This window comes from Mesoplodon bidens (assembly GCF_964165515.1).
Source record: "Mesoplodon bidens genome assembly, chromosome: 2".
NCBI lineage: Eukaryota > Metazoa > Chordata > Mammalia > Artiodactyla > Ziphiidae > Mesoplodon > Mesoplodon bidens.
Genome location: NC_138177.1, coordinates 100,611,779 through 100,638,108, shown reverse-complemented (window position 1 = coordinate 100,638,108; position 26,330 = coordinate 100,611,779).

Sequence of the window (26,330 nt, the reverse complement as noted above, 5' to 3'; positions counted from 1 at the left end):
GCCCGTGAGCCATGGCCTCTGGGCCTGCGCGTCCGGAGCCTGTGCTCCGCAACGGGAGAGGCCACAACAGTGAGAGGCCCGCATACCGCAAAAAGAAAAAAAAAAAAAAAAAAAAAAAAAAAAGTAATCATGGAGGCAGGAGAGTAAAAATTCAGGGTTGTTAAAATGCATTTAAAATTAAGAGATTAGCAACTTAAAATAATCATATATATATATATATGATATATAAATGATACACACAAAAGAGAAAGGAATCAAAACTCAACACTGAAAATAATCATCAAATCACAAGGGAAGAGAACAAAAGAAGAAGAAATGAACAAAAAAGACCTACAAAAACAATCCAAAAACAATTAACAAAACAGCAGTAACAACACACATATCAATAACTACCTTAAATGTAAATGGACTAACTGCACAAGTCAAAAGACACAGAGCGGCTGAATGGATACGAAAGCAAAACCACATGTATGCTGCCTACAAGAGACTCACTTCAGATCTAAAGACACACGCAGACTGAGAGTGAGGGGATGGAAAAAGGTATTCCATGCAAATGGAAATAAAAAGAAAGCTGGCATAGCAATACTTATATCAGATAAAATAGACTTTAAAATAAAGACATTATAAGAGAAAAAAAGCACACTACATAATGATCAAGGGACCAATCCAAGAAGAAGATATAACAATTGTAAATATATACACACCCAGCATAGGAGCACCTAAAATACATAAAGCAAATATTAACAGACATAAAGGGAGAACTTGACATTAACACAATAATAGTAGGGGACTTTAACACCCTACTTACATCAGTGGACAGATCATCCAGACAGAAAATCAATAAGGAAACACAGGCCTTCAATGACACATTAAACCAAATGGTCTTAATAGATATATATAGAACATTGTATCCAAAAGCTGCAGAATACACATTATTTTCAAGTTCACATGGAACACTTCCCCAGGATAGATCACATGCTAGGCCACAAAATAAGCCTCAGTAAATTTAAGAAAATGGAAATTGTGTCAATCTTCTTTTTCAATCACAACACTATGAGACTAGAAATAAACTAGAAGAAAAAAACACAAACACATAGACACTAAACAATATGCTACTAAACAATCAATGGATCACTGAAGGAATCAAAGAAGAAATTTTAAAAAATACCTGGAGTAAATGAAAACAAAAACCACTATCATACAAAATCTATGAAATGCAGCAAAAGAGGTTCTAAGATGGAAGTTTATAGTGATACAAGCTTACCTCAGGAAACAAGAAAAAAACTTAAACAACCTAACTTTACACCTAAAGGAACTAGAAAAAGAAGAACAAACAAATTGCAAAGTTAGTAGAAGGGACGAAATAATAAAGACCAGAGCAGAAATGAATGAAAAAGAGACTAAAAAAATTTAAAAAGACAAGATCAATAAAACTAAGAGCTGGTTTTTGAAAAGACAAACAAAATTGATAAATTTTTAGTGAGAATCATCAAAAAAGGGGGGTCAAATCAATATAATCAGAAATGAAAAAGGAGAAGTTACAACCAATACGACAGAAACATAAAGGATCACAGAGATTACTATGAACAGCTATATGCCAATAAAATGGATAACCTAGAAGAAATGGACAAATTCCTAGAAATGTACCATCTCCCAAGACTGAACTAGTAAGAAACAGAGAATATGAACAGACCAATTACCAGTAATTAAATTGAACTGGTAATTAAAAAAAACCCCAAACTTCTCAAAACAGAAGTCAAGGACAGATGGCTTTACAGGTGAATTCAACCAAACATTTAGAGAAGAGTTAACACCTATCCTTCTGAAAGTATTCCAAAAACTTGCAGAGGAAGGATTGCTTCTAAACTCATTCTATGAGCCAAGAATCACCCTGATATCTAAACCAGACAAAGATATCATACAAAAAAAGAAAATTACAGGCCAATATCACTGATGAGCATAGATGTAAAAAGCCTCAAGAAAATATTAGAAAACCAAATCCAACAGTATATAAAAAGGATCATACACCTTGATCAAGTTGGATTTATCCCAGGGATGTAAGATGGTTCAATATCTGTAAATCAATCAATGTGATACATCACTTTAACAAACTGAAGAATAAATATCATATGATCGTCTCAATATATACAAAAACTTTTGACAAAATTCAACATCCATTTATCATAAAAACTCTCCACAAAGTGGGTATAGAAGGCATATACCTCAACATAATAAAGGCCATATATGGTAAGCCCATATCTAATATCATATTCAATGGTGAAAAGCTGAAAGTATTTCCTCTAAGATTAGGAACAAGACAAGGATGCCCACTCTCACCTTTTATTCAACATAGTATCCTAGTCCTAACCACAGCAATCAGATAAGAAGAAGAAATAAAAGGATTCAAAATTAGAAAGGAAGAAGTAAAATTGTCAATGTTTTCAGATGACATGATACTATACATAGAAAATCCTAAAGAAACCACTAAAAAACTACTATAGCTCATCAATGAATTTGGTAAAATTGTAGGATACAAAATTAATACAAAGAAATCTGTTGCATTTCTATACACTAACTACAAACTATCAGAAAGAGAAATTAAGAAACTCCCATTTACCATTACATCAAAAAGAATAAAATACCTAGGAATAAATCTAACAAAGGAGGTAAATACCTATACTTGGAAAACTGCAAGATGCTGATGAAAGAAACTGAAGACACAAACAGATGGAAAGACATACCATGTTCATGGATTGGAAGAATTAATATTGTTTAAATGACCCAAGGCAATCTACAGATTCAATGCAATCCCTATCAAAATACAAATGACAGTTTTCACAGAAGTAGGACAAATAATTCTAAAATTGTTTGGAAACACAAAAGACCCCAAATAGCCAAAGCAATCTTGAGAAAGTAAAACAGAGCTGGAGGTATCATGCTCCCAGACTTCAGACTATATTACAAAGCTACAATCATCAAAACAGTATGATAATGGCAAAAAAATAGACACATAGATCAACGGAACAGAATAGAGAGCCCAGAAAAAACCCACACACTTATGGCCAATTAATCTATGACAAAGAAGGCATGAATATACAATGGGGGAAAGACAGTCTCTTCAATAATTGGTGCTGGGACTTTAGATGGCTATATGTAAAAAAAAAAAATTAGAACATTTTCTCACACAGTGTGTAAAAATAAACCCAAAATTTACTAAAGACTTAAATGTAAGACGAGAAACCATAAAAATCCAAGAAGAAAACATAGGATCACTCATTGACATAAACTGTAGCAATATATTTTTGCATCTGTCTCCTAAGATAAAGGAAACAAATGCAAAAATAAACAAATGGAACCTAATTAAACTTACAGGCTTTTGTACAGCAAAGAAAACCATTGACAAAATGAAAAATACAACCTACTGAATGGGAGAAAATATTTATAAATGATAGACCAATAAGGGGTTAATATCCAAAACATATTTATCAGCTCATACAACTCAATATCAAAAAAACCCCAAACAACCCAATTTAAAAATGAGTAGAAGGCCTGAATAGACATTTTCCCAGAGAAGAAATACAGATGGCCAACAGCTACATGAAAAGATGCTCAACAATGCAAATTATTAGAGAAATGCAAACCAAAACCATATTGAGATATCACCTCATACCTTTCAAAATGCCTATCATCAAAAAGACATAAAGAACAAATGTTGGCAAGGATGTGGAAAAAAGAGAACCCTTGTACACTGTTGGTGGGAATATAAATTGATGCAGCCACTGTGGAAAACATTATGGAGGCTTGTCAAAAAACTAAAAATAGAATTACCATGTAATCTAGCAATTCTACTCCTGGGTATGTATCCAGAAAAAAAGAAAATACTAATTCAAAAAGATAGATACACCCCAATGTTCATAGCAGCATTATTTACAATAGCCAAGATATGGAAACAACCTAAGTGTTCATGAACAGATAAATGTTTAAAGAAGATGTGGGATATGTGTGTGTGTGTGTGTGTGTGTACACACACACACACACATACATTGGGTTAGCCAAAAAGTTCATTTGGATTTTTCTGTAAGATGTGTGTGTGTGGGTGTGTGTGCGTATGTATATATATATATATATATATATATATATATATATATATATATATATATATATATATATATATATATATATATATATATATATATATATATATATACACATACGCACACACACCCACACACACACATACCACATACATACATGCATACACACACACAATGGAATACTACTCAGCTATAAAAAAGAATGCAATTTTGCCATTTGCAACAACACAGATGGACCTGGAGGGTATTATGCTAAAGTGAAATAAGTCAGACATAGATAAATATTGTATGTTATCACTTATATGTGGAATGTAAAAAATAAAAGGAACAAATGGATATAACAAAACAGAAATAGATGCACAGATATAGAGAACAAACTAGTGGTTACCAGTGGGGAGAGGGAAGGGGGGAGGGGCAAGATAGGGTAGGGGATAAAGAGGTACAAACTACTATATATAAAATAAATAAGCTACAAGGATATATTGTACAACACAGGGAATATAGCCAACATTTTATAATAACTTTTGATGAAGTATAATCTATAAAAATTTTGAATTACTTTGTTCTACATCTAAAACTAATGTAATGTTGTAAATCAACTATAACTCAATAAAAATACATTACAATACAAATAAAACATAAAAAAAGGACATATAATGGCTGAGTGGATAAAAAAACAAGATCCAGTGATATGCTTCCTTTAGTTTTAAAGACACAAACAGAGTGGGAGAAGGAATGGAGAAAGGTATTTCAAGTAAATGGAAACCAAAAAAAGCAGAGGTAGCTATACTTATATTAGACAAAATAGACTTTAAATTAAAAATGGTAAAAAGATACAAAGAAGGTTATTCTATAATGATAAATGGGTCAATCCAGTAAAAAGATATAACAATTGTAAATATCTATGCACCCAACATCAGAGCACCTAAAATATATATAAAGCAAAAACTAACAGAGCTAAAAGGAGAAACAAATAGCAATACAATCATAGTTGGGGACTTAATACGCCATTCTCAATAATGGATAGATTATCCATAGAGAGAATCAATAAGGAAATAGCAGATTTGAACAACACTGTAGACTAAACAGACATTTACTGAACATTCTATCCAACAACAGCATAATACACATTCTTCTCAAGTTCACATGGAACATTTTCTAGGATAGACAATATGTTAGGCCACAAAACATGTCTTAGCAAATTCAGGAAGACTGAAACCATACCAAGTATCTTCTTTGATCACAATGGCATAAAACTAAAAAATCAGTAACAGGAGGAAAACTGAAAAATTCACAAATACATGGAAACTAAACAACACTCTCTTCAACAACTAATGGATCAAAGAGGAAATTAAAGGGGAAATTTTAAGAAGTATTTTAAGATAAACAAAAATGGAAACACAACATACCAAAACTTATAGGATACAGCAAAAGCAGTTCTAAGAGGGAAGTTCTTATCAATAAGCACCTACCTTAAGAAACAAGAAAGATCTCAAAGAAGCAATCTAACTCTACACTTTATGGAACTAGAAGAAGAAGAAAGAATCTGGTCCAAAATTAGCAGAGGGAAAGAAATAATATAGATTAGAGCAGAAATAAATAAAGAACAGGAAAACAATAAAAAGATTAACCAGATTAAGAGTTGGCTCTTTAAAAAATTTAATAAAATTTACAAACCTTTAGCTAGATTTACCATGGAAAAAAGGGAAGAGACCCAAATCAACAAAATTATAAGTGAAAAAGGAGACATTACACCCGATACCATAGAAATACAAATGATCATAAGAGACTATCAGAACACCAACAAACTGGACAATTCATAAGAAATGGAAAATTCTTAAAAAAAAATACAACCTACCAAGACTGAATCAGGAAGAAATAGACAATCTGAACAGATCAAATACTCGTAAGGAATTGAATCAGCAATAAAAAAAAATCTCCCAATGAAAAAAGTCCAGGGCCATTTGGCTTCACTGGTGAATTTTACTAAACATTTAAAGAAGAATTTATGTTAATTCTTCTCAAACTCTTTCAAAATATTCAAGAGGAAGGAACTCTTTTTACAAACTCTTGTTACAAGGCCAGTATTACCCTTATACCAAAGCCAGAAAAAGACACTACAAGAAAAGAAAACTACAGGCCAATATCCCAGATGAATATAGATGCAATAAAATATAGCAAATCAAGCTCAGGAGCACATTAATAAGGATCATTCACCATGGTCAAGTGGGATTTATCCCTTGGATGCAAGGATGGTTCAACATATGCAACGCAATTAATGTGATACATCAAATTAATAAAATAAAAGCAAAAAATTTTATCATCATCTCAGTAGATGCAAAAAAAAAGCATTTGACAAAATTCAACATCAGTTTGTGCTAAAAACTCTTTAACAAATTAGGTATTGAAAGAATGTATATCAACATAATAAAGGCCATATATGACAGGCCCACAGCTAACATCATACAAAAGAAAAGTTTGAAAGCGTTTCCTCTAAGATCAGGAACAAGACAAGTATATGCACTCTTACCACTCCTTTTCAACATCATACTGGAAGTCCTAGCCAAAGCAATAAGGTGAGAAAAAGAAATAAAAGCATCAGAATTTAAAAGGAAGTAAAATTGCCTCTATTTTCAGATTAAATAATTTTGTATATAGAAAATCCTAAATATGCCACCCCAAAGAGTTTAGGTCTAATAAACACATTCAGTCAAGTTACAGGAAACAAAATTAATATACAAAAAATCAGTAACATTTCTATACACTTACAATGAATTATCTTAAAATGAAATAAAACAATCCCATTTACAGTAGCATCAAAAGCAATAAATTTAGGAGTAAATGAAACCAAGGAGGTAAAAGATCTCTACTCTGAAAACTACAAGACAGTGATGAAAGAAAACAAATAAGTGGAAAAGTATCCCATGTTTATGGGTTGGAAGAATTAATATTATTAACATGTCAATACTACTAAAAGCCATCTGTATATTCAATGCAAGCCCTATCAAGATTCCAATGGCAATTTCTACAGAAGTAGAAAAATGATCCTAAAATTTATATGGAACCAAAAAGACCCTGAATAACCAAAGCAATCCTAAGGAAGAAGAACAAAAATACCATGAGAAAGAACAACAAAAGGCATTACACTTTCTGATTTCAAACTATTCTATAAAGCTATAGTAATCAAAACAGTATGGTTCTGGCATTAAAACAGACACATAGGCCAATGGAACCAATTCAAGAGCCCAGAGATAAATCCAAGCATATACCGTCAACTAATATTTGATGAAGGAACCAAGAATACTCAATGGAGAGAAGACAGTCTCTTCAATAAATGGTCCTGGGAAAATTGGATATCTACATGTAGTAGAATGATACTAGGCTCCTATCCTACTCAACTCACAAAAATTAACTAAAAAATGGAATAAAAACTTAAATGTAAGACCAGAAACCATAAAACACCTAGAAGAAAACAGGAAAAAAACTCCCTGACATGTCTTGGCACTGATTTTTTTGGATGTAAAAATTAAAACATAAGCAATAAAATCAAAAATAAATAAGTGGGACTATGTCAAACTAAAAAGCTTCTGCACAGCAAAAGAAATAATCAGTGAAATGAAAAGACAACTTATGGAATGGGAAAAAATGTTTGCAAACCAAATATTCAATAAGGAGTTAATATCTAAAATATATAGGAAACTCACACAATTCAAAAAATGAAATAACCCAAAAAAACCAAATAACCCAATTAAAAAATGGGCAAAGGGGCTTCCCTGGTGGTGCAGTGGTTGAGAGTTCGCCTGCCAATGCAGGGGACACGGGTTTGTGCCCCAGTCTGGGAAGATCCCACATGCCACTGAGCGTCTAGGCCCGTGAGCCATGGCCGCTGGGCCTGTGCGTCCGGAGCCTGTGCTCCGCAACGGGAGAGGCCACAAGAGTGAGAGGCCCACATACCGCTAAAAAAAAAAAAAAAAGGGCAAAGGACCTGAATAGACACTTTTTCAAAGAAGATATATGAATGGCTAACAGATGCATGAAAAGATGCTCAACATCATTAATTATCAGGGAAATGCAAATCAAAACCACAGTAAAATACCTGGTAGAATGGCTAGCATAAAAGAGACAAGATATAACAAATGCTGACAAGGATATGGAGAAAAGGAAACCCTTATATACTATTGGTGGGATTGTAAATTGGTAAAGCCTTTATAGAAAATGGTATGGAGCTTCCTCAAATATTAAAACTAGAACTACACATGATTCAGCAATCCCACCCTTGGGAATATATTCAGAGGAAATTAAATCAGTATGTTGAAGAGATATTTGTGCCCTATGTTCATAGCAGCATTATTTATAATAGCCAACATATGGAAACAACCAAAGTATCCACTGACAGATGAATGGATAAAGAAGTTGTGGTATATATATATAATGGAATATTATTCAGCCATAAAAAATGAGAAAATCCTGACATTTGTTACAACAAGGATGGATTTTTGAGGGCATTATATTAAGTGAGATAAGTCAGACAGAAAAAGACAAATACTGAATGATTTCACTTATATCTGAAATCTAAAACAAACCAAACTCATAGAAAAAGTGATCAGACTCGTGGTTATCAAGGACAGGGCGTGGTGGGAGGGGACACTGGATAAAGATGGTCAGAAGGCACAAATTTCAGTTATCAGAGAAACAAGTACTGGGACTGTAACATACAACACAATGGCTATTCTTAACACTGCTCTATGATATATATGAAAGTTAAGAGAGTAAATCATAAGAGTTCTTATCACAAGAAAAATATTTTTTCTTTTATTTTGTATCTATATGAGATGATAGATATTAACTAAACTTGTAATCATTTCATGATATGTGAGGACAAATCATTATGCTGTACATCTTAAACTTGTATAGTCCCGTCAATTATATGTCAATAAAACTGGAAAAGAGAAAAATAAAGGGGGAAAAAAGGCTTTATTCAAGATCCTTCAGCTAAGAGGAGGTAGAGACAAGACTTTACTCAAATGTTTTGTTTTTTTCTGTGATGTGACAATGCCTTTTTTAAAGGAAGAAATTTTCCTCTGAGTTATCATGGTTGAGTTGTATGGAATGGAGTAAAGGTCGCAGAAACTTTTTCACACTCTTCTCCTGGGAGCTCTGGGCTCCCTTGAGGAAGTTTCAGGGACCAGCAGGAGAGGATGAGCTGGAGAGCCTTCGAGCATTCCCACTGATCAGGGAAGATCCAGTTTCAGCTTTTTTACACTTGCACTTTTATGAAATAATATTTTAGATACAATATTCTCCAGCTTAAAAACCACTGCTAAAGCAAACAAACCACAAAACAAAGCAAAACAAAAAAACCCAGAATGAAAAAACTCCTAGTTCTATTCCAAACCTCAGACAAGGTAAATAATTTTCCACAAATCACACAGCTCATAGATGCATAGAACCAGAAAGACCATAACCCAGTTCTCCCAAGTTGCATCCCAGGGCTCTTTCTACCATCATGATAAATGTTACCTTCCTGAAGAAAAAAGTCATTTAAAAGCCCATTACAAAAATGATAAACTGGGAGCCAGAAACAAAATCTTAAGGAAAAAAGTAGGCCAAGTGCTGTATTGAGGTCTGAGAAGGCCATTTTTTGCCTACTCAGGCACTGATTCAATTGTTCATTTTGGCATGATTTGAGCTTTCTTCTTTCTATGTCCAGGTACAACTCTTTTTCAGGAAATTCAGTATGGACAATTATCTACTTGGGGAAATAAATGAGACTCTTTTTAATGGTATTCCTTGCTCTGCTTTGAAGAAGGATAAATCAGAACTTGCTCTCAAAACACCTTACCAAAAGTGAAAACTATATTTTAATATTCACACTCAGCCCTGGGTAAATGAAAAGTAAAACATACACATGATAAGCATGGAAAACATAAATGATCAAAATGTTAGTAATGATATAATGTAATAAGCACTTAATTTACCAGAATACTCAGGTAACAGAATGGGTGCATGAATATAGTTTTCTAGTCAACTTGAACAAGCAAAAAATGATTGTTTTAGCCCTGACAAATTTTTAAATGTAATTTTATTTACTCTTAAAAAATAGCTATATTGGGCCTCCCTGGTGACGCAGTGGTTGAGAGTCCGCCTGCCGATGCAGGGGATACGGGTTCGTGCCCCGGTCTGGGAGGATCCCATATGCCGCGGAGCGGCTGGGCCCGTGAGCCATGGCCGGTGGGCCTGCGCATCCGGAGCCTGTGCTCCGCAACGGGAGAGGCCACAACAGTGAGAGGCCCGCACACCGCAAAAAGAAAAAAAAAAAATAGCTATAATACTCTTAATGTACGTTGTTTGATAATTTAGAATATTATAGTGCTTCTGGACCATCATTCTGAATATGAATTCTCATTGAGTTTGATAAGGTGAAGGAAACTGGGTTTAAGGAAGCTTACTCCCAAAGGCTTTTTTATTTTAAAAATTCATAAGGTTTTCTCTTTAAAAATTTCAACTACTTCTCTTTCTAGACATGACAAAATAACTAGTGCTTGAAATGCTTGTCCACTGTAAATAACTAGAACACTGGACAAAATGTACTGAACAACAGTTTTCAGATACTGGCTAACAGGTATAGCAGGACTGTGCCCCTCAAGAAAAGGAAAACAGATGAGATTATCCCTACAATTGTCCTAGATTTCTGCCTAGTTATTCTTTCCCTACGGTGACAAAAGGAAGGTGAACTTAAACAGAGCACAGATATGTCACTGAGTTGTGGCATCATAGATCAGAGCTCAGGGAGGCTGAAGCAGTTAGAATTTGTGGGTCAGCATACAGGAGAGGGTTATCTAGGGTAAGAAGCTCCAGAAATCTCCATAGGAATCCACTGTGCCTTTACTTGACTACTAAAGTGCATGTCATATGATACAATACTACATGAATAAGCCAAGAACTACAAGCACTGTAAAACAAATAATTCTCAGACCTCAAACAAGGCTGGGAAATGTTCAGCCTCCGAATAGCTTAGTACACAGTTTCTCTTTGAACACCTGAAACATTCAGTAGTGAACCCAGAAGGATTGAGACAGGAAGGAAGGGGGCAGGGCACAACCATTAAAAGAATGACAAAACCGTTAAGAAGAACAGGATGCCACAAAAACTGGTTAGAACCTACTAGGCCCAAGATGGTGGAAGATTTGACTTCCAGGTGACCTTGAGTCTCATTATATGCTCATTGTAGTATATTAGCATATGTTACATGACATACACACAGGTGCCAGGACAGTTCCCAGGCTCACCACAAAAGGCCAAAAATGTGGGTGGTACCCCAAATCCTGGGAATCCCCACCCCCTTCTCCAAGATAGTTAGAATATTGCTCCTACTCATTAGCCTATGAAATTACCCAGCCTATAAAAACTAACCACCCATGCACCCTGCCACCTCTCACCTTCTGAGATGGCCCATACTCTGTCTATGGACTGTGCATCTCCCTGAATAAATCTGCCTTCAATTTACCATGATTCACTCTTGAATTCTTTCCTGTGCAAAGCCAAGGACGCTCAGTTGTCAGCCAATCCCAGGGACTCACCTGAGACCTAGGACATGACCATCCTCTCACACCCCATTTTTCCTGCAACAGGATCATTCCTTAAAAGCAGGGCTAAACCCCCTAGAGTAAAGGTTGCTCTAGACATGCCCTAGCAAAACTTAAAAACAAGCTTCAGAAGGATCAAGCTGATCAATGTAACTGAACTGCCTATTAAACACTCTTAATCTAAACTCTTAAAAAGAAGAAAACAAAAAAGAAAACATATGCAACAAAGTAACATTTCCAATGCCCAGCTTTCAATTTAAGTTCACCTGCCATAAAATGAAGCAAAAAAATATGACCCATAACCAGAAGAAAAATCAGTGAGCTGAAATAGATACAGAAGTGACAAAGACATTGTTATTAGCAAACAATGACTTAAAAATAGCTATTATTAATATGTTCATGGATTTAAGGGAAAGTTGTGAACATAATGAGAGAAATGGAAGATTTAAAAACAAGAAATTTTACAGATCAAAAATAACTTTGTCTTTGTTGAAAAATTCATTGAATGAGCATACCAAAAAATTAAGCATTGTAGAAGAAAACATCTGTGAACTTGAATATATAGCAATAGAAACTATTCAAACTTAAGCATACAGAAAAAAAAAAGAGTGAAAAAATCTGAACAGAGCCTAATGATCTCTGGGACAACATGAAGACATCTAACATATATGAAGTGGAATCGCAGAAAGGGGGTTGGAATATGCAGAAAAAATTAAGTAATGATTCCAAATTTTACAAATATGGTGAAAACTATAAATGTGTAGATCCAGGAAGCTCCAATGAATTCCAAGCAAGATAATTATAAAAAATAAACACCAGGGCTTCCCTGGTGGCGCAGTGGTTGAGAGTCCGCCTGCCGATGCAGGGGACACGGGTTCGTGCCCCTATCCCGGAAGATCCCACATGCCGCGGAGCGGCTGGGCCCGCGAGCCATGGCCGCGGAGCCTGTGTGTCCGGAGCCTGTGCTCCGCAACGGGAGAGGCCACAGCAGTGAGAGGCCCGCGTACAGCAAAATAAATAAATAAATAAATAAATAAATAAATAAATAAACACCAGAACATGGTAAAATAACTAAAAAACAATCAATAAAAATAGTTTTAAAAGAAAAATATACAGTGGAACAAGGTTCCATATTCTAATAATGACTGCTGGCTTCTCATTAGAAATAATGCAGACTGGAAGACAATACAATGAAAGTTCTGAAAGAAAAAACCCTGAGAACCTAGAAACTTACTTATAGCAAAAATATCCATTAGAAACAAAGGTGAGATAAAAATATTTCAGATAAACAAAATCTGAGTGAATTTAATTGCCAACTGCTCTAAACTATGAAAATATGTTAAGTTTTCAACTGGAAGAAAAGATAATATAAAATGGGAACTTGGATCTAAAAAAAAGAAATTAAGAACCCTGGAAATGGTGAATATTTGAGGTAACAAAAATGACATTTTTTCTTGTTTTTAATTTAAAAAATTGACTATTTAGACTAATATTTTGTGGGATTTTATAGCATATGTAAAAGCAAAATGTATGACAACAGCACAAAGAATTGAAACTCTTGTACGTTGTGTGAATGTAAAATGGTACAACAACGATCTTATAAACATACTCTTACTGTATAACTCAAGAAGTTTGCTCCTCATCATTTACACAGGAGAAATGAAGCATGTACCTCACAACGACTTTAACACAGATGTTCATAGATGCCATCTTCATTTAGGATAAACATTCGTAGTGGCCATATGCTGGAACTGAACCAAAGGTATATAAACTGGTGAATGATGAACAAATTGTGTTTTATTCATCCAATAGAATACTACTCAGGGCTAAAGGAATGAACTGTTGATGCATGCAACAACATAGGTGAATCTCTAAAATAGTATGCTGAGTAAAATAAGCTAGGCAGAAAAAATATATACTCTAAATTTTATTTGTATGATATTTTAGAGCAGACAAAACTAATAAATCAACAAGAAAATAAATCAAATGTTGCATGAGGTCAGAGTTGGTAGAACGTTACCTGCAAATGGAACATAGAAGAACTTTTGGGATGATGAAAATACTGTACATCTTGATTGTTGTAGTGGTTAAATGGGTTATTAATTTGTCAAAACTCACTTAATCATGTAGTTAAAATGAGTTCCTTTTATAGCATGAAAATTATAACCAATATTTAAAAATAAAACTAATAAATAATGGAAGACTTGAATATTTCTATTTAATGAACAATTTTCTTTAGAACAAATTAATATAAAATAATTGATACAGGAGCTTTATGTAATTTACATAATAGCTTTAAAATAATTGATACAGGTTAAATGAGAAACTCTGTGCTCCTACAGTATTCTTACTTTTTCATTAATGAATTTAATGTCTAAAATAACACATATTGTGACCTGGTTGCGTGCCTCTGATTTTCTCATTTGATGGATGATTTTCTGATTAATAAAGTCATATTTAAATCAAATAAAACTAGAAAATAAATTTCATCATTCCATTTTCCCTCCTTGAGTGACACTGATTTCATTCATTCACTCTTTGAATAAGATAGCACAACATAGGCTATGGAATCAGTAAACTTGGCCTCTAATCCTGGCTAATTATTGTATTAAATTATTGTATGGTTTCAGGCATCTCAATCTTATTATTTTTTTGTTGTTATTACAGACTGTGTAGTCAACAAGTAGCCATATTAATATGCAATAAAGAAAAAGCACAGTTCCTGTCTTTAAGAAACTTGCACTTGGTGAAGAGACAGGTAAACAAGTAATTGTGACATACTTTTGTCATTGGTGGGATGGAGGAATGTACGTGTGCAGTGGATATCCAGTGAAGGGCCACTGAAATGTGCTGAAGCTATTTGGAGGAGGTGTCAGACAAGAAGTTCATATTTGGACTCAGAGTTGAAGAACTGTTAGGAATTTACCTAGTTGACCAGCAGGCAGGAGCCATTTTAGGTATAGTAAACACAAGTGCAAAAGTAACAAGGCTTATGAAAGGTAGTATTTAAAAAAAATATTGTAGGGGTATAACATTTAAGGGTTGTAGGTTGGAGCCATGGGAAGTGAAGCAGGACAAGTAAATACACACCAGCTCATGGATGGCACTGCACCCCATCTATTTGAGAACTCTATCAGATTGGATGCTGATTAATGGAAGTTTTGTCTTGTTTATCTGAATGTAGAGATCACCAAATGCATTGCAATGCTTACCAACACACTAGGATGTGCTTCCTTTGTGTAAATCTAACACTGCTAGTAAACAGTTTCTGCTACATTGTTTAAAGTTATAGTTAAGTTTTGTGATTTATTTTAAATGGTGTTAATATTTTATCAGCATATCTACTTTTCCTTTAAATGTGTGGTTTTTAGAATTTCTATATCAGCTGATTCCATCTTCCCCTCCATTGAGAATACAGTTCACCATTTTGAAATGATGGTTGATGGAAAATGATGTAATTTTGTAAATTGAAATATAATTTATAAATAACTGTTGTATTTAATAAAATGAAGTTTGTATTTAAAGTGGCTTTAAAGCCTTACCTACCTCCAACTTTTTTTCCCCAAACATTTTGGAGCTCAGTGGACAATACAAGAAGATTGAATTAAGCCCATTTAATCTTCTGTCCCAAATGAAAAAAAAAAAAAAAAAAAGGCTCTAAACATTGTTTTCAGTCGAACTCAGGAGGCTAAGAATTTACTGATCAGGGCTATATCTAGAGACAAATAATGATTATCAATCAAAGTTTAGTTCATAAAATAGAACACTGCTGTATTTCAAATAGTAAGGGATATAATATAGGGTATTAGAAACTTACAAAATTGTTGGAAAAGTTGGAGGAGTGTGAGTCAGGGATTAGTGATTAACTCAACCGTAGAGGTTAAGGATATACCACCAGAACTGCAATTCAGGAGTCAGGAAGTGCTGCAGCCCTCCCACCTCACTGCCACGACTGTCACTCGACTAAGGTAAAGCCAATGACCTGACCCTGGGAAGCTGCGTCCAGCCTCCACAACTGCTGTTGTCGCCATGACCACGATCACCAGCATTAGTTAACAAGAACTGCTCTCTATTTCTCTTCTACCTTCCAGATCTCATGAGAGCCCATCTAAGTAACAGAAATTAATTTGCATTTATAGCTCCAGCTATAAGAATGTCTGAGGAATGAGGATTGTAGTGTTCTTTCCCCTAGGGCAAAGCTCATGAAAAAGAAAGGACAGAAATGGATGCCAAGGACCTATTTGACTACTGCCAATACGTCTTTCAATCTTAGAATTGGGTCTCATTCAAATTTTGCCTCATGAGAAAATGTGACAATTTAAAATTACAACAGAACATACTATAAAGAAGCATAGTGTCAGAGGTGGACATCTTATAAAAAGAACTAGAAAGTAAACAACTTGAGGGCAGGATTAATATTTTATTAATTTAAAAAATTTTCTCTCTAGCACAGTACCTGATGTAAGATGGACACTCAATAGTTTACTGAATAAATGAGTTGAATGAAATACATTATCCCAACACAACTGACCGGGGTTGCTCATTCATCCATTAATATTAGAATTTCAACTGCTCTAGTTGAAGTTAATAAACTTATTTTTGCCACTTTCCCTCCAATATTATGTGTATGTGTGTATACATACATATATATATGTGTGTGTGTATCAGCATTTATCTCCTTAGAATAGTCACCTATATAAATAAATTTCAATTATCATATTCAGGAAATTAAATTTTGATATAGCACTCTTATCTAATATACAGTCCATATTCAGATTTCACCTTTTGTTAAAAAATCTAGGATCCAATCAAGAATTATATATTGTATATAGTTATAATTTCTCTTTAATCTCTTTTAAACTAGAAGAGCTCCCTAGTCGTTATTTATCTACCTATTTATTTTCATCTTTCAAATACTGACACTCTTTTGAGTCCAGGCTAGTTGTTTTGCAGCATGTCCTTCAATTTGCATTAGTCTGATTGTTTCTTCATAATGAGAGTCAGGCTTACATTTGGTTTTCATTTTGTTCAGGAGCTACTATGTAGGTGACGCTGTGTCCTCAGAGCATGACATCGAAAGGCACCTTATGTCAGTTTGTCCCATTATTGGTGATGTTATATTTGATCATTCAGTTAATTTATTTATTACTAGTAAATTTATTTTAATGTTTGCATGTTGTACTCTCCGTGTATGGAATGTCTCCTAGTGTCTGGGTACTTTATGTGTACAAAGGCATAAGGTTTTAATTACTTCCCAGCAATATCCGGACGTAAAGGAAGAATTTTCCTCTGCGGCTATATTTTCTAGGGAGCTGTTTTCTTTGTTTGAACATCTTTGGAAAAATAGAAGCTCTCTTCAAAAGCAGGAAAAAAGATAATTCTTTGAGATTAACCATTAGACAGGTAACTCAGAGAATTAGAAACATTTGTGGAACTAGTCCTAACACAACAGGGAATTTCACATTAAGAGAAGGATAGAAATTCTTCTGTTTTGCAGACACTGTACAGATTTTCCTGACGGTGTTTGCAGAATAGATTTGGTTAAAAACACAGCTTGTGAGGCCAGCAGACTACATAGCAATTTCTGGCTCTCTATCTTCTACCTGCAAGTCTGAACTTCCTCATCTATAAAATAGAGGTAATATATACTTTCCTCACGGATTATGAGGATTAATTAGACAATGTCCTAAAGTGTGAAGAACACTTCTAACCATATTCAATGCCAGGAATGTAGATACCAAGACTGGATTTTATTATCATAATCACCTTCAATTTAGATAATATTTCACAAGGACATGATGGAGGTATATCCAAACTTTGATAACTCAAGCTTCTCCTATTTGAAATGCTACTAGTGATGTTTAGCATTATAAAAGCCCATGATTTTAGGGGAGCACAGTGTGATTGTTCAGGGGAAAGGGAGTGAGTTTGGAGTCTGATTATTTTAGGTACAACCCAAACTAAGACGTGTTTAGGCATATTATTTAACTCTCAGACTCAGTTTATTAATCTCTATAATTTGTAGAGTTTCTCTGAAGATTTGAACTATTGCATTGGGAGATAGAGAGGAAAGGCAACTACTGGGGCTCTGGGCTTTCTTCTCCACGTGGAAGTAGAACTTCAGGCCCTCAACTCTTCTAACCATTCCTGATCCTTCAGACCCTCAGGTGTCCTGATCATGGGAGAGGATTAGACAGGCTGCTCACCATTTCCCTCCCACACCCAGCCCTGTGCCAGCTTTGGAAACAAAATGACTCAAATAGGATAGCACCCAACAATATCTTTATGTCCCAACTGATCTCCTATGAAATTACTGTTTTCCCTCATGACATTTCAATGATGGAATAAAGTCTGCTAAAGTATATTGCCTTTCCCAGTGGATAAAGATTCATTCAAGCAGTACTTATAAGAAGTAGTCAAGAGGAAAATAAGATTTAAAGCTTGTTTCTCTAATTTTCTGGGCGGTGGTTAGCTCCTAGTGGTTCAGTGATCTGATTTTATATGTGTGTGTGTATATATATATATACACACACACGCATGTATATACATGTACACACATACATATACACACACGCATACATATAGGTTCCATTTGTTATTACTTTTGTGGTTAATATGTTAACTATATGAATATTTGCATAACTTTTCTAGGCATTTGAGAGTTTTTGTATATAGAGAATTATATAAGCAATTCCCTAATAAAGTCTCTGTTTGGATTTTACAGATGACTTAGATAGAAATATATCATCTAAATATTTTTAAGCATTCATGTATTGCAATGGAATATTCTAGATACTAAGAGGTAAGAAGGAGTATGAGACATGGCCTCTCTTCTCAAGTAACTTATAACCCAACTGAAAGAGAAAGCAAACACAGGCAAATGGAATGATAACTGAAAATAGAATGATAACTGAAAATAAAACCTAAAGACTGAGTAAATAGACCAGACCATATTGCTTAAAATAACAAAAAAGGCAGGTGAGATAACTTACATATAGAATGATTAAAAAGGCTTCATGATTAACAAGAGCTAACATTTATTGAAAGCTTATGATATTCTAGGCACTGTTCTAAGTGCTTTACACATTTTATCTCATATAAACCTTACAATCACACTAAGAGGAAGGTGCTATTTTTCCCATCTTACACATGAAGAAACTGGAGCACACGTGAAGCAACTTGATCAAGGTCATGCATCTAGTAAGCAGTGGAACCAGGATGGAGGCCAGTTAGACCATGCAGCCCGTGTGTTCTTAGTTTTTATGCCAAATACCTCTTGAAGGGTCTGAGTTAAAGCCAAACTTTAGAGGATGAGTGGAGTTGAAATGGAAGACCTTTTGGATAGGTCAGTGAGATCACTGGGGTAGGAAAGTACAAGTTACTTTTCAAAACAGTGAGTAGCTCCTTTTGGATGAAGTCAAGAGGTCCTGTAAGAGTGATGAACGTAACAGTAAGAAGGGCAAAATTGGGGTCCCCTTTTAAAGGGCCTTATAGATCAGGTTTAAGATAAGGTACTTCAACTCCATGATTACCAGGGAGCCACTAAACATTTTTGGCATGAATTAAGGTTATTGCCTATATTTATCCGTATCCCTCAAGAAGCCCAGAGAACTGTGTCTCTCTGTGCAAGATCTGTGGTTTCTCATAAAACCTGAAACTTACTACACCCATTCTTCCTCTCACTGACTTTCTTCTTGTGCCAGAGACCGACAGGGTCATACCAATGACCTTCACCTTGAACTTCTTGGTTCTTTTCTCCTTGTCCTCCCTTACTTTTCTGTGGCATTCTTTGATACTTGACCATTTCTTCCATCCTAGAAAATTCTTTGCCCTTGGTTCCTGTGCCTGTATAGCTTCTCCTATTTCTGAAAGTGGCTCTGCGTGAGTTTGTGTGTGTGTGTGTGTGTGTGTGTGTCACTTTTCATATTTGCCAACATCCTGAGTATAGGTTCTGCCTCAGCCCATTCTTCTTCATTTTCTCTCTTTACCCATATTGCTTGAGGTCTCTTCCACTTCCACAGTAGAATAGGTAGCTTTAAATCTAGATTCTGGTGCTTCAGAGCTTCCTCACCAGTAATTCCATCCACTGACCCTACCCAAAAAGGGCCTTCATGTTGTCAAGCCCCAGGATGACTTTTCAGGCCCAGAGGTCTTCAAACTCAACCTTTATTTTCACTGCCATAGGAGTTTAGCCTACTCTATTTTCTTTTTTATCTGTTCCTTTTCACTCTCTATTATATGACTTTTCCCCCCACTACCTCAAAGAGTAGTAGCAGGTAGGACATGGTCTAGGTTCTTCCCTTTCTAAATGTTTCTGACCACAAGAACACAGGTCTTTTGCATTTTATGGAATTTATAATACAGACACAGCTTGATAGCAAATGTGGAGAAGTAACAGAGGTTAAGAAATCTTTCACACTTTAAAATGTTGTAGTCCACGGTTTATAATTTCCAATTCCTTTATTAAGGTGGTAGCATCTGGAAGTTGGACTCTCTTATCTTTCTCCTCCCATTCACCAATTCTGCCATCCATCCATCATGCAGCTACTACTTGATGTTCCAATACAGAGCCCACACACTCCTACTTCACTGTCTTTATACTGGCTTGTGCTGTACCTCCTTCTAAAATGCCTAGGTAGTTCAAACACTGTTCATTAAATGCCTATTATTTATTGAGCACTATACTACAAATGGGTTATAAATACACTGGTACCATTTCCTCATGGAATCTGTAGTACCATTTTTAAATTGAGTGTGTGTGTGTTTGTGTGTATGTTTGCCTGTGTGTATAACAGTTTTTCTACTCCCTTCCTGCTCAAATATGATGAAGGATGTGGGTCACATAATAACCACAAGGCTTCCTAGAACCTTCTACTGTGGCTTAGAAATAAACTCTTAAAAGAGGTCTTAGAAGATACCTTAATCCATATTTACTACACTTCATTATCTGGCTGCCCAATACACATATCTCCTTCTTCCCATATATACAATTCCAAAGATGCCCCAACTTACCATGATCTTCATGATCATACAATTTATAGACTAAATAAAACACTCACTCAGAACCAACCCATTTAATATTTAATATTCAATAGTAAAGGAAAAACAAGGCAATGAAAACAGAAATTGCACTTGGGAAGAACCAGTAAGAAAATTACAGCTCTCCACCATGTATTGATCATATCCTGCATCCTCTGGATAGAATAATAAAGTATATTATGGGAGCAGAGACATCCATGGGAAATAAATTGTCAGACCCATTTCGTGGCATTAGAGCACTTTCCTTGGCCAGGAAATCTGACTCCCTGACCCAGGCTGGCTAGGTGGTTTCTCTAGTCGAGTATTCTCTATAGGGCCCTCCTTAATAGAGAACCAGGAATAATTTTGTAGTGTACATATGTGTCTGCATTCTCATAGCTGTTCAGTTCTCGATGGCACAGATATTCATCGAACTTTGTCCTGGTCTTAGCCTGGGTGACCCTCCCAGTCAGTTTGCATCAAAATAAGCCACTACTCTCTAAGCTTGGGCTTTTCCCTGATGCTTCAACCCTCTTAAAACCTCTCCCCATTCACTTTAGAAACTCCAATTAATTTGTTAAAAGCCAATTCTAGGGATAGCTGCCTCTCAAGCCATCTACCCCAAAGTCTGTTTACCAAGCTAATTTGTTTGTTTACTTTGAGGGTCTAGCCCACTTCTGTTGGCTTAATTTCAGCTATTTGGGACATGTTCATCCACATTGCATGTTGTTCTGTGCCTAATAACCCTTGCCTCATGGCAAGGATGAAGAAAAATGGATTGGGAAGAAGCAGATGGGGCTTTTCCTTGCCTAATTTGCCTTTGTCATATCACCAATTACTGCACTGGAAATTCCACTTCTAGAGCTAGAATAAGGTGGTAGAAGATTATTGCCTATACTCTATTCTTTTTTTTTTTTTTTTTTCCAGAGGCAGGGCACATTGTGTAGAAGGGGGAAGATATGTTTAATTTGGGTGTTTTGAATTTGAACCAGTAAGCAAATTTCCAAGAGGAAGTCTTTTGAAAATAGTTTGAAATAAGAAACTAGAATCGAGGTAGGAGATCTGAACTGGAGAGGTAGCTTTGGAATCTAATTTCAACAGTTTTATGGTTGAAATCTGAAATACACTTAAGCTCAGTGAGGAAGTAAATCAACGGAGAGAAAGAATGTTGGAGAATCAAATAAGCCAAGTAAATAGGCATATACTGTATATACTAAAATGCCATAAAATATTGGTTTTGATTTTTATAATCATCATTATATCTATTAAAATGTGGAAGAAGAAACAGCGTTGGATTAGTTATACGATTGGAGGAGGACAATGAAAGTTAAAAATGCCAAGAGAGGAGAATGTTTCCAGTAAACTCTCTAGTATCAGATGTGCTCCAGAAAGATCAATAATACTGACAGAAAGTCATGGGATTTGGCAAACAGGAGAGGTCACTGGCAATGATGGTAGGGGTAAGAGACAGGTTGTGGGAAATTACGATGAAAATGAAGGTCAAGAATTGGGGGTATTTGTTTAGATTGTTGGCATAAAAAGGAAAGGATGCTATTGATTGGTAAGTAGAAAGGGCATTAAAATGAAGTAGAAAAGGATTGTTAACCAAGGGAAATAAAATACTTCAAGGTGGAAGGAAAGGCGTTAGATGGGATACAGCTTGTAATGAGAAAGAGATTGAACTGCTGGAGGCAGATGAGGGTGGAAGTAAACTTATAAAGAAAGCAAGAAGGAGTGTGAGAGTTTTCTCAGGGATTATTTTTGCTGAACTCAGCCAGAGGTGGTGCGGAGCCCTCCACATCACACGAGAACTTGCCCTCTTTCAGCTTTCACTATCAATCCATTTTATAGATTGTCTTCTTCCGAACATCAGATGAAACTTTCCACCTTGTTCTGACATTCTATTTACATTCTGTTTCCCTACACACCTCACAATATGGTTTACTACCACATAGAATTGTGTCATATGCATGTGAATAAGATGAAGCAACTGTGAGCCTCATGTCCAGTAATGCAAGTGTTGTAGGAATGGAATGATCACTCTAATTTGATGCTTAAATAGGTATAGGACAATTCTTTTCATAGCTGTCTATAAAGTCTTTATGATGAATTACATCAGAAATACAAGTAGATAAAAAGAAAAACAATGTTTTATTCTTTCTAAGGTAAGGGTGTTAAAAACAAGGTTATTTTTCTGAATCATATTATCATGTGAAGTATGTTTTGTTTTTGTTTTTGGCTCAGGTTTGATAGACTTCACAAAATCAACTTCAAATTCTACTATTGTCATCTCTCTCCAACCCCCGGCCCCTGCCAGTTTCAAGATGTGACAAGAACTTAGATGTTGGTTTAAAAACACAGAATATGTGATTAAAGCATCTATAGAGATTATCAGAGCAGAGTCTATTTTAATAACCCTTTTAGATTTTTGTGCATACAATGTGGACAGGGGGATTTAAAGTTGGTGCAAGTACCTTTCCAATTATAATTAGAATTGAACAAAACACTGATCAATAGGTCTTTTTCTCCTTGGGGCTATGAGAAGTCTGCAACAGGAATTATATTTTGGGACAGGGGTATAGGAAGTTATTTGGAAAAAAAGAATTAATCATAGCTGTTATGATGATTTGATCTGGGTGATAGATGGTCTCTTAAATAAGCTTCTTACTTAATCCACCAGAATCCAGCCTTCTTTTGTGCAGTCCCCACAGGGGTGTTTTATGTATTTTCTTGTGTTTGTTATTTCATGACTTTGTGGTATTTACATCAGTGCCAATGACCAGAGAGAAGAATTTGTTCATTCTCTTCTTTCTCACACTCTGGATTGATTCATACAGATTGAGGCAGCATGTAGGAAAGGTTTCATTAATTTCAGGCAGGTCATGGGAATGAAGAAACATATAGAGTGTTAATTGAAAATATCAGGTGTGTGCTGTCTCCTTAATTTCCCAGGCTAAAAACTTGTTGGGTTTTTCTCTTTTGTCACATAATGCATGGTAGTGTGTTTTTTAAATTAGTTTTGGGTTGCTGAGTAGTTGAAACACTGTATTGAAACTTGTCTTAAGCCAAATTATTATAAAGCATTTGACTGTATGAATGTTTCATTTCTCTGCCACATCTTTTATCTAGATTAGTTACGTTGATAAAATTAATTCAGTTTCACCTGGATGTTAGATAATTCTGGGATAAAATAGCTAACAGAATGTCATAGTTGGTTTCACAAATCTCTTGTACAATTTCATGAGGAAAGATGTCTGTGATTCTCCATTTTATAAAACTATGTCCTATATTCCTCTAATATATGATTGGAAAAGATAACACTTCTTGACCAACTGGCTGTCATATGTATAGAACTCAGACCCAATAAACCATTCTGAAAAGATGAGAGGGTGTAAGGCAACTTTCAAGATATCCACATAAAAGCCTACGAATATGGGTTTAAAATTTTTGGCTTGTTTTATTTTGTTTGTTTCTGATGGCCTCTTTGTGGGTAGATTGCATATTTTTCAGAAAGCAGAAATTTGGGTAACTTTTATGATTATTTAAAACTGTAAAATGTACAGTAACCATTAAATTTACTCATTTTTCACCTTCTGAAAGTAAATAGTTGAAACTGCTACATATTTAATACAATTTGAATTGAATTAAAGCTCTAAAGAACTCACGAGCTAGGATTCCTGAAACACCTCCTGTCTGCATTCTAGTTTGTAGAACTCCAGCCATTTCAACCAAATAGAAATGACTAGTTCTTAGAAGTCTGATAGACTTGTGTAATTCCATAGAATTGTTTGTCCCATCAGGGCAGCAGACTTCTAGAAATAATGTTCTTCCATCATCTCCTCTGTCAATGCAAGTAGACAGAGAAGTATGCCCTGTCTTTGTTCTTTCCCTCATCACTCTCTTCCTCTCTGAATCTTTCCAGCTCTTCATTAGTACTAGTGGAAATAGTTCTAGTTTCTCACTTTCCTTTTAGCTTCTGCTTTAGACTTAAATCACTCCTAGAACTTTCTGTAGGGAAAAAGGAGCCACAAAGATGGCCTCTTTCCTACTTTTTTTTTAAAATGGACACTTATTTATTTATTTATTTATTTATTTATTTATTTATTTATATGTACCATGTTGTATGGTATGCAGGATCTTAGTTTCCTGACCAGGGATCAAACCCATGCCCCCTGCATTGAGAGCATGGAGTTTTAACAACTGGACTGCCAGGGAAGTCCCAGCCTGTTTCCTACTTATGCGATCTGCCTCTTCAAGGATTGCTTATGTGACCATCACCTTATTTTTAAAATAAAAATTGCTTAATTGTTTGTTTTAATTATTAAAATAATACATGTTTATGACATAAACACCCCACATGTAAGAAAATTTAAATTTGTAAAATAAAATAAAGCAAAATATTTGAAATTGAAGTTACTATTGGTTTAAAATAGATTGTTATAATATGCTGTATGTAAACCCCATGGTAACCACACAGAAAATACCTATATAAGATACACAAAAGAAAATGAGAAAAGAATCAAAGGATGTCATTACAAAATAATTAATGGAACACAAAGGGAGACAGCAAGAGAGGAAAGAGGGACACAAAATCTACAAGACAGGGAAAAAACTTAACAAAATGGCAGTAGTAAGTCCTTCCCTACCAGTAATTACTTTAAATGTAAATGAATTAAACTCCCCAGTCAAAAGACATACAGAGGCTGAATGAACAGAAAACATGATTCAATTATATGTTGTCTACCAGAGACTTTAGATTTAAGGACACACATAGGCTGACAGGAAAGCATAGAAAAAGACACTCCATGCAAATGGTAACCAAAAGAGAGCAGAGGCATATAACAGACATAATAGACTTTAAGTCAAAAAACTTCAGAAGAGACAAAGAAGGATATTATATACATTGATCCTTGAACAATGTGGGGGTTAATCTGCATATAAATCATAGTTGGTCCTCTGTATCCATAGTTCATCCACATCTGTGAATTCAACCAACAATTACTGTGTAGCAAATAGTATTTACTATTAAAAAATATCTGCATATAAGTGGACCTTCACAGTTCAAACCTGCATTGTTCAATGGTCAACTGTAATTATAAAGGGTCAATTCAACAGGAAGATATAACTATTATCAATATATATGCATCCAATATCAGAGAACCCAAATATATGAAGCAATCATTGATAGAACTGAAAGCAGAAAAACACAGCAACACAATAATAATATATTTTGATAATAAATAGAGCATCCAGACAGAAAATCAATGAAGAGCTGACTTGAACTATACTTTAGATCAAACTGACCTAACAGACATATACAGAACATTCCACTCAACAGAAACAAACTACAGTTTTCTCAAGTGCACATGGAACATTCTCCAGTATAGATCACATGTTAGATAACAAAACAAGTGTTAGCAAATTTAAGAACATTGAAATCATACCAAGAATCTTTCCTGATCATAATGAAATGAAACTAGAAATCAATAGCAGAAGGAAAACTTGAAAATCCAAAAATAGGTGGAAATTAAACAACATACTACTCTACAACCAATGAGTCAAAGAAGAAATCAAAAGGGAAATTAGAAAATATCTTGAGACAAAGGAAATGAAAACACAATATACCAAAACT